The 11,024-nt window shown below is 37.9% G+C and overlaps 1 non-coding gene across 1 annotated transcript; it reads left to right on the top strand.

Moving 5' to 3' along the window:
• Positions 1-358: 358 nt before the first annotated feature.
• LOC112781511 (small nucleolar RNA R71) lies at positions 359-465 on the top strand. Its single transcript, XR_003192286.1, has one exon. It is a non-coding gene; the product is annotated as a small nucleolar RNA R71 (small nucleolar RNA).
• The last annotated feature ends 10,559 nt before the right edge of the window (positions 466-11,024 follow it).

Raw genomic sequence — 11,024 nt, 5'->3', positions numbered from 1 at the left:
GTTGGCTTGTTCTTGCTCATCCTCTGGCTCTGCATTCACTCCTTCTTGGGTTGCTGATGAGGTGGTGATTGCTGCTACTTAGTTCCTCTCCATCTTCTTGGTTAGGTCAGCTAAATGCTTGGTAATGAGCTTGTTTTGGGCCAGCAGTACATCTACATTATTTAGCTCCATCACTCCTCTAGTGTTGCCTCTTTCGGAAGCATAGAAGTAGTCATTCTCAGCTACAGTCTCAATGACATCTATGGCTTCTTCAATGGTCTTCTTCTTGTTCAGAGATCCCCCGGATGAATGATCTACTGCCTTCTTTGATTCATAAGAAATGCCTTCATAGAAAATATGTAGCTGCACCCATTCATTGAATATATCTGGTGGACACCTTCTTGTCAGGTCCTTAAACCTCTCCCATGCTTCATATAGAGTCTCACCATCTTGCTGCCTGAAGGTTTGCACCTCAGCTCTCAGCCTGTTGATCTGTTGAAGAGGATAGAATCTTGCCAAGAACTTGTTCACCACCTCTTCCCAGGTTGCTAAACTCTCCTTTGGAAAGGACTCTAGCCATTTAGATGCCTTGTCCTTGAGTGAGAAGGGAAATAAGAGTAGTCTATAGGTGTCCGGATGAACACCATTAGACTTCACAGTATCACATATCCTTAGGAAGGTGGTTAGATGTTGATTGGGGTCTTCTTGGATGCCTCCTCCGAATGAACAATTGTTCTGAACAAGGGTGATGAGCTGTGGCTTTAGTTCAAAGTTGTTGGCATGTATGGTTGGTCTTTGGATGCTACTTCCGTAATTTCCTGGGTTTGGATTGATGTAAGAACCCAGAACCCTTCTCTCTTGCCCAGCCTGATGTGCTGGACCTTCTCGGCCATGGTTGTGAGCCTCTTCTTCATGATGGTTCTCCATATTCTCATCCATATCTGGTTCAAAGGACTTCTCCTCTTCCTTAGCACCAACTACTCTCTTTCCTCTTGCTTCCCTCCTTAATCTAAGGAAGGTCCTCTCAGGTTCAGAATCAAAAGAAGTTGAAGCCCTTGTCATACAACCAACAAGGCACAAGCAAGGAGATAGATGCAGAAAGTATTCTTGTTAGAAATGCTGTTAGTGTGAGTGATGCAATATATCGAACAGTTAGTGGGTTAGTAAACTGAATTGTAAATAACGAAGAAAGAGGAGTAGGGGGTAAAGGGAAGAAAATAACTAAAACTGAAAGTAAATTACTCAAACAGAAATTTAAATCAAACAAAAGAAAAATTCTCAATCTAGTGATCCTCCAATTTAATCATTGTTGATACAAAATCAATCCCCGGCAACGGCGCCATAAACTTGATACACGGAAACTTGTCTCTCAACAATTTTCCTTCGGCAAGTATACCGAATTGTCGTCAAGTAAAAACTCACAATAGAGTGAGGTCGAATCCCACAGGGATTGATTGGTCAAGCAACTTCAATTAGAGGAATGTTCTAGTTGAGCGAAGCAGAATTTGGTTTGAGAGTTGCAGAAAATTAAATGGCGGGAAAGTAAATAGCAGAAAATGTAAATGCTGGAAGTAAAGAGCTGAAAATAAATGGCGAAAAGTAAATTACAGAATTGTAAATGGGAATGGGGAAAATGCTCATAAAAGAAAATTGTAGAAATTAAAGAGAATGGGTAAGATCAGAATGGGGAATTCATTGGGTTTAGGAGATGTTGCATTCTCCGGATCAAGTTCATTTTCATCTCTTCCTCAATCAATGCGTTCATTGATCTCCTTGGCAATCTTAAGTGATCGAATTACAATTCCTTGTAATTTAATCTCTCAAATCTTGATCAATAGCCAATTCCTTGGTCAATTGCTCATAAGAAGAGATGAAGTATGGTCACTGATTATACCACATGCATTCCCAAATCAAGTGTTGGTAGAATTATAGTCACCATATCCTTCCAACCCCAATTTGGTCCAACATGAGAAAGTATTTCTAGCATGATCTCTTCATTCCTCTTCCAAGGTTCAGAAGAGATCCAAGTATGAATAGCTTCTTTTCCAAGATAACTACCCAATTGGATGAAGATTGAAAGCTTTCTAGTAAAATCAAGAGAAAAGATAAAAGAAGAGTAATGAAAACTAATATTGATCCATCAAATTACAACAGAGCTCCCTAACCCAATGAAAGGGGTTTAGTTGTTCATAGCTCTGGAATTGGAAAACAGAGATGGAAAATACATTATGAAAAGTAGACTAGAAGTGGAGAGAAAGTAAAATTATACAGAGGGTAGTTCTCCAATTTCCAACCCCCCCCAAAAGGCTCTACTGATCTAATTCAAAACTACCCCTATATATACTACTCTTCTGATCTTCTAGTTGGTTCTTCAAGTCTTGGATATGGGCCTTTGGATCTTGAGTTTGAAGCAGTTACCGTCTTCAATGGGCTTAGCTTTACTTGCAGAGAGAAAGTGTGAAGTAGGCAGGGTGTTTAGCTCAGGACGTTAGTGGTGTTAACGTTAAGTGAGAGTGTTGACTCAAGAACATTAGTGACAATCACCTTTTTCACTAACGTTCCTAACCCAGGGATGATCCACGTTAACTTCAACGTTAGTGGCACCAGCTTGACCACTAACGTTGCCTCTTGGTCCTTCGCACACGTTATTGGGACTCACCTTTTTCAATAATGTTGAGAGTCCTCCCTTCCCCTACGTTAGAGTCCACGTTAACTTAGTTAACGTGGCTCTTAACGTAAGCTTGCCAATCCTTCGAGAACGTTAGTGACACTTACCTATGTCACTAACGTTCCAAGATGCCCCTACTCCCCACGTTAGAATCCACGTTAACTAAGTTAATGTGGCTTCTAACGTGGTGATGATAGCCATCTCCAACGTTAGTGACAAAGGTGAGTGTCACTAACGTTGGCTCATCATCCTTCCCTCCACGTTAGCTTCCACGTTAACTAAGTTAACGTGGGAGTTAACGTGGCTCATAGTGGTTCGTTGTGGCTCATTCCAACGTTAGTGACAAAGGTGAGTGTCACTAACGTTGGCGATTGTTTGCTTTCTCTACGTTAGCTTCCACGTTAACTAAGTTAACGTGGGAGTTAACGTAGCTCAAAGTGGCTTAGTCCAACGTTAGTGACAATGGTGAGTGACATAAACCCTAAAACCTAAACCCTTAACCCTAACCCTACACCCTAAACCATAAAGCACAAACCCTAAAGCCTAAAGCCTAAATCACAAACCCTAAATCCTCAACCCCAAACCCTAAACCCTACACCCTAAACCATAAACCACAAACCCTAAACCCTAAACCCTAAACCACAAACCCTAAACTATAAACCCTAAACCCTAAACCATAAACCATCAACCCCAAACAATAAACCCTAAACCCTAAACTACAAAACCTAAAGCCTAAATCCTAAACCATAAACCAGACGTCCTAAACCATAATCCACAAACCCTAAAGCCTAAGCCCTAAACTATAAAACCTAAACCCTAAGCCATGAACCCTTAACACCAAATCATAAAACCTAAACCCTAAATCATACACCCTAAACCCTAAACTATAAACCCTAAACATAAATCCTAAAACTTAAACCATAAACCCTAAACCCTAAATCATAAATGCTAAACCCTAAACCCTAAACCCTAAACAATAAACAATAAACCATAAACCATAAAGCACAAACTCTAAAGCCTAAAGCCTAAACCACAAATCCTAAATCCTCAACCCCAAACCCTAAACCCTTCACCCTAAACCATAAACCACAAACCCTAAAGCCTAAAGCCTAAACTATAGACCACAAACCCTAAATCCTAAACCATAAACCCTCAATGCGAAACCATAAACCTTGAACCCTAACCCTATAGCCAACACCCTAAACCACAAACCCTAAACCCTAAACCCTAAACCCTAAACCACAAAGCCTAAAGCCTAAACCCTAAACCACAAAGCCTAAAGCCTAAACCCTAAACCATACACCGTTAACCCTAAACCATAAACCCGATATCATACACCCTAAACCATAAACCAGAAACCCTAATGCCTACACCCTAAACTATGAACCCTAAACCCTAAACCATAAAATGTCAACCACGAACCACAAACCCTAAGCCCTAAAGCTACACCCTAAACCCTAAACCACAAACCCTAAAGCCTAAACCCTAAACTATAGACCACAAACCCTAAATCATAAACCATAAACCCTAAACCCGAAACCATAAACCTTGAACCCTAAACCCTACACCCTACACCCGAAACCACAAACCCTAAAGCCTAAATCCTAAACCCTAAAGCCTAAACCCTACACCAAAAACACAACTAAACCCTAAACTATAAACCCTAAACCTTAAACAATAAACCCTTAACCCCAAACCATAAACCCTAAACCCTAAACCATAAATCCTAAAGCCTAAACCCTAAACCATAAACTCTCAACCCCAAACCATAAACCATAAACCCTAAACCCTAAACCCTACTGATAAACCACTATTTCATGGTTTATCTTGTGCTCAATTGAGGGGTTTTTATAAACTCTTTACCCACTTATTTATACTATTTGCATGGTTTTACATTTACCTTCCTAATTATGTGCTTTGATTGAAAACATGCTTCTTTGGTCTTAAGTTCCCTATGTTTAATCCTCTCTTATTACCATTAGATGCCTTGATATGTGTGTTAAGTGATTTCAGAGATTACAAGGCAGGAATGGCTCAGAGGATAGAAAGGAAGCATGCAAAAGTGGAAGGAATACAAGAAGTTGGAGAAATTGCTAAGCTGTCCAGCCTGACCTCTTCGCACTCAAACGGCTATAACTTCAGCTACAGAGGTCCAAACGACGTGGTTCCAGTTGCGTTGGAAAGCTAATGTCCGGGGCTTCGATTTGATATATAATTCATCAACCCTAAACCCTAAACCCTAAACCACAAACCCTAAAGACAAAACACTAAACTGTAAATAATAAAGCCTAAACCCTAAACCCTAAACCCTAAAGCTTAAACCCCAAACCCTAAAGCCTAAAGCCTAAAGCCTAAAGCCTAAACACTAAACCCTAAATCCTAAACCCCTAAACCCAAAACCACAAACCATAAAGCCTTAAAGCCTAAAGCCTAAAGCCTAAATCCCAAACCCTAAAGTCTAAACCCTAAACCATAAACCCTAAACACTAAACACCAAACATTAAACCCTAAACCCTAAACCCTAAACCATAAACCATGAACCCAAAACTATAAACCATAAACCATAAATCCTAAACCATAAACCCTAAACACTAAACAACAAAGCACCAAACCCAAACAATAAACCCTTAACCCTAAACCCTACTCCCTAAGCCACAAACCACAAACCATAAACCCTAAACGCTAAACCCATAACCCAAAACCCAAAACCCTAAACCCCAATAACTAAAACCTAAACCACAAACCCCAAACCCTAAACTACAAACCCTAATGCCTAAACCCCAAACCCTAAACCCTAAATCCAAACCCGAAAACCCTAAACCATAAACCCTTAACCCTAAAGTCTAACTACTAAACCCTAAAACCGTAAACCCTGAACCATAAACTCCAAACCCTAACCCTAAACCCTACACCCTAAATCCTAAACCCTAAGTCCCTAACCCATAAACCAAAAACCATAAACCCTAAACCCTAAACCCTAATCCCTAAACACTAAACCATAAACCCTAAACACTAAACAACAAACACTAAAGCTTATACCCTAAACCCTAAATCCTAAACCATAAACCCTCAACCCCAAACTATAAACCATAAACCATAAACCTTAAACCCTAAGCCCTAAATCCTAAACCCTAAACCACAAACCCTAAAGCCTCAAGCCTAAACCATAAACCCTAAACCCTGCACCCTAAAGCATAAACCACAAACACTAAACCCTAAAGCCTAAAGCCTAAACCCTAAACCATAAACCTTTGACCCCAAACCATAAACCCTAAACCCTACACCCTAAACCCCTGAACCACAAACCCTAAAGCCTAAAGCCTGAACAAAAAACCCTCAACCCCAAACCCTAAAACCTAAACCCTACACCCTAAAGCATAAATCACAAACCCTAAACTATAAACCCTAAACCCTAAACCCTCAACCCTCAACCCAAAACCATAAACCCCAAACCCTAAACCATATGCTCTAAACCCTAAACCACAAACCCTAAACACTAAACCATAAACCCTCAACCCCAAACCATAAATTTTAAACCCTAAACCCTACACCCTAAACCAAAAACCACACCCAACGGTAAACCCTAAACAATAAACGTTAATCCCTAAACCATAAACCCTAAATTCTAAACCCTAAATCATTAACCCTAAACCCAAAACCGTAAACCATAAACCCTAAAGACTAAATACTAAACCATAAACAACAAAGCCTAAATCCTAAACCCTAAACCCTAAATCATAAACCCTAAACCCTAATGCCTAAAGCCTAAAGCCTAAACCCTAAACAATAAGCCCTAAATCCTAAACCCCTAAACCACAAATCCTAAAGCCTAAAGCCTAAAGCCTAAACCCCAAACCCTAAAGCCTAAACCGTAAACCAGAAACCCTAAATACTAAACAACAAACACTAACGCCTAAACCATAAAATCTAAACCCTAAACCCTAAACTGTAAACCCTAAACACCAAACTATAAACCATAAAGCATAAACCCTAAACCCTAAACCACAAACCATAAAGCCTAAACCCTATACGATAAACCCTAAACCCTAAACAATAAAGCCTAAACACAAAACCATAAATCCCAAACCATAAACACTGAACACTAAACCCTAAACCACAAACTCTAAAGCCTAAACGCTAAACGATAAACCCTAAATCCTAAACCCTAAAGCCAAAACACTAAACCATAAAACACCAACCCCAAACCATAAACCCCAAACCGTACTCCCTAAGCCATAAACCATAAACCCTAAACCCTGAACCCTAAACCCTCAACTCTCAACCCTAAACCCTAAAGCATAAACACGAAATCCTAAAGCCTAAACTATAAACCCTAATGCCTAAACCCAAAACCCTAAACCATAAATCAAAACCGCAAACCATAAACCATAAACCCTCAACCCTAAAGTCTAACCCATAAACCCTAAAACCATAAACCCTAAACAAAAAAAACTCCAAACCATAACCCTAAACCCTAAACCTTAAACCATAAACCCTACACCCTAAACCCTAAACACTAAATCCCTAAACCCTAAACCACAAACCCTAAAGCCTAAACCTTAAACCCTAAACCCTAAAGCCTAAACATTAAACCATAAATCCCAAACCATAAACCCTAAACCTTAAACCCTAAACCACAAACCCTAAAGCCTAAACCATAAATGATAAACGCCAAACCCTAAACCCTAAAGCCTAAACACTAAACCATAAACCACCAACCCTAAACCAAAAACCCTAAACCCTACTCTCTAAGCCATAAACCACAAACCCTAAACCCTAAATCTTAAACCCTCATCACACAACCCTAAACCCTAAACCCCAAATCCTAAAACGTAAACCACAAACCCCAAATCCTAAACTATAAACCCTAATGCCTAAACCCTAAACCCTAAATCACAACCACAAAACCTAAACCATAAACCTTCAACCCTAAAGTCTAACCCATAAACCCTAAAACCAGAAACCCTAAACCATAAACTCCAAACCATAACCCTAAACACTAAACCTTAAACATTAAACCCTACACCCTAAACCATAAACCCTAAATCCCTAAACTCTAAAGCCTAAAGCCTAAACCCTAAACACTATACAACAAACACTAAAGCCTAAACCCAAAACCCTAAATCCTAAACCAAAAACCCTCATCCCCAAACTGTAAACCATAAACCCTAAATCCTAAACACTAAATCCTAAACCCTCAACCCCAAACCCTAAAGCCTCAACCCCAAATCATAAACATTAAACCCTGCACCCTAAACCATAAACCACAAACACTAAAGCCTAAACCCTGAACCCTAAACCCTAAACCATAAACCTTCAACCCCAAACCATAAACCGTAAACCCTAAACCCTACACCATAAACCCCTAAACCACAAACCCTAAAGCCTAAAGCCTAAACCATAAACCCCCATCCCCAAACCCTAAATCCTAAACCATACACCCTAAACTATAAATCGCAAACCCTAAAGCCTAAACCCTAAAATATAACCCCTAAACTATACCATAAACCTTAAACCCAAAACCATAAACCTTAAACCCTACGCCCATAAACCTTAAACCCTAAATCTTAAACCATAAACCCTAAAGCATAAACCCTAAACCCTAAACCCTAAAGCCTAAAGCCCAAAGCCTAAACACTAAACCCTAAATCCTAAACCACTAAACCCTAAACCACAAACCCTAAAGCCTAAAGCATAAACCCCAAACCCTAAAGCCTAAACCCTAAACCATAAACCCTAAACACTAAACAACAAACATTAAAGCCTAAACCCTAAAATCTAACCCTAAACACTAAACCATAAACCCTCAACCCCAAACTATAAACCATAAAACATAAACCATAAACCCTAAACCCTAAATCCTAAACCCTAAACCACAAACCCTAAAGCCTAAACCCTAAATTATAAACCCTAAAGCCTAAAGCCTAAACACCAAACCATAAATCCCAAACCATAAACCCTAAACCATAACCCCTAAACCACAAACCCTAAAGCATAAACACTAAACCATAAACCACCAACCCCAAGCCATAAACCCTAAACCCTAAACCCTACTCCCAAAGCCATAAAACCCAAACCCTAAACCCTCACCCCATAACCCAAAACCCTAAACCCTAAACCCCAAATATTAAAACCTAAACTACAAACCCCAAACCTAAACTATAAACCCTAATGCCTAAACCCAAAACTCTAAACCCTAAATCTCAACCCCAAACCCTAAACCATAAACCCTCAACCCTAAAGTTTAACCACTAATCCCTAAAACCATAAACCCTAAATCCTAAACCATAAATCTTCTACCCTAAACCCTAAACCCTAAACCACAAACCCTAAAGACTAAATACTAAACCATAAACAATAAAGCCTAAATCCTAAACCCTAAACCCTAAATCCTAAATCCCAAACCCTAAGGCCTAAAGCCTAAACCCTAAACTCTAAACAATAAACCCTAAATCCTAAACCCATAAACCCTAAACCACAAACCCTAAACCCTAAAGCCTAAAGCCTAAACCCCAAACCCTAAAGCATAAACCCTAAATACTAAACAACAAACACTAAATCCTAAACCCTAAAATCTAAACCCTAAACCGTAAACTGTAAACCCTCAACCCCAAACTATAAACCATAAACCATAAACCCTAAACCCTAAATCATAAACCATAAACCAGAAATCCTAAACCCTAAACCCTAAACCCTAAACCCTAAAGCCTAAACACTAAACCATAAAGCTCAAACCATACCCTAAACCTTAAACCCTAAACCACAAATCTTAAAGCCTAAACCCTAAACGATAAACCCTAAAGCCTAAACAATAAACCATAAACTACCAACCCCAAACCATAAACTTTAAACCCTACTCTCTAAGCCATAAACCACAAACCCTAAACCCTAAACCCTAAACCCACAACCCTAAACCCTAAACCCTAAACCCTAAACCCCAAATCCTAAAACCTAAACCACAGACCCCAAATCCTAAACTATAAACCCTAATGCATAAACCCTAGACCCTAAACCCTAAATCACAACCACAAACCCTAAACCATAAACCTTCAACACTAAAGTCTAACCCTTAAACCCTAAAACCATAAACCCTAAACCAAAAACTCCAAACCCTAACCCTAAACACTAATACTTAAACCCTAAACCCTACACCATAAACCCTAAACCCGAAATCCCTAAACCATGAATCACTAGTAGAAATAAGGTTTTTTCGGACGAATTTTGAGACGAAATCGAAATAAATTTTGAACAAATTAGAGACAAAATATTTTTTTCAAACAAAATTGGGAAGAATTTTTTGTCCCAAAAAGCCTTGTTGCTAATTTCTATTTTGTCTGAAACTTTGTCCGAAATTTTTTTCAGACGATTTTGTGACAGATTTCGAATAGGCATTTATTTGCTAGATTTCTAACTATTATGATGTATTTTAGATGAATTTTAGACAGATTACCCAACATAAAGACAATGTATTTCAAACAAATTTCAAACGTAAAAATATTTCATTTCAGACAAATTTCAAACAAAAAATATATTTTATTTCAGACAAATTTCTAATGAATTTAGTCAAATATAAAAAATTATTTCGAACAAATTTTAGACAAATCAAATATTTCTTTTCAATTAAATTACAGACAATTTTAATTTAAAAGAATTTACGTATTTGAAACAAATTTCATACAAAACAAAAAATTATTTTCGCACAAATTTTCTACAAATTTAATATAATATTTCAAACAATTTTCATACAAAATAATTTGCTATTTAATATATAAATATTTTAGAAAATAAATTGTATTCGATCTGCTTTCTATGTTAAGACCATCATAATCATTTTTTCATATTACATCATCGAAATTATAAGCACATAAGAAAGTCATGAAAAAGTTGATTACCATAAAAGAGATAAAAAAAAATATTTATCATTAAAATACTTTTGTCCATAAATGTAATCAAACTAAAATAAGAAAAAAATACTTAAACTAAAACAAAGAAAGCCTTTAAAAAGTTCAAATATCATGCATAAAATAAAATGTACTAACTAATTCACCTAAAAATTTCTTAATCTAAATCAGAAAAAACATATACTCCTGACATCAATCACTTATGTTATCATCCTCATCATCACTAGAGCCTGTCCCAAGCTCATCTTCTGCAGGATCAGACAAAGTTGAAGGAAGTGGGAGATTCAACTTCTTATACAAAGCATGAATTGTCTTTTTAGTAGAACCAATTCTTTTCTGTTGAACCTTTAGTTGACGTCCTTGATCTTTTAACTTGTGCTCAGCATCATTCAACTTAACCTTTTGCTCTGACTACTAGAGAATACATAAATCAAAACAAAAATTCAAAGACATTGGCAAATGATAGAAAAAGAAAA

Source organism: Arachis hypogaea, chromosome 19, assembly GCF_003086295.3.
Source record: "Arachis hypogaea cultivar Tifrunner chromosome 19, arahy.Tifrunner.gnm2.J5K5, whole genome shotgun sequence".
NCBI classification, from domain to species: Eukaryota; Viridiplantae; Streptophyta; class Magnoliopsida; order Fabales; family Fabaceae; genus Arachis; species Arachis hypogaea.
Note: the sequence above shows the minus strand (reverse complement) of the source record. Positions and strands in the feature narration are given on the sequence as shown.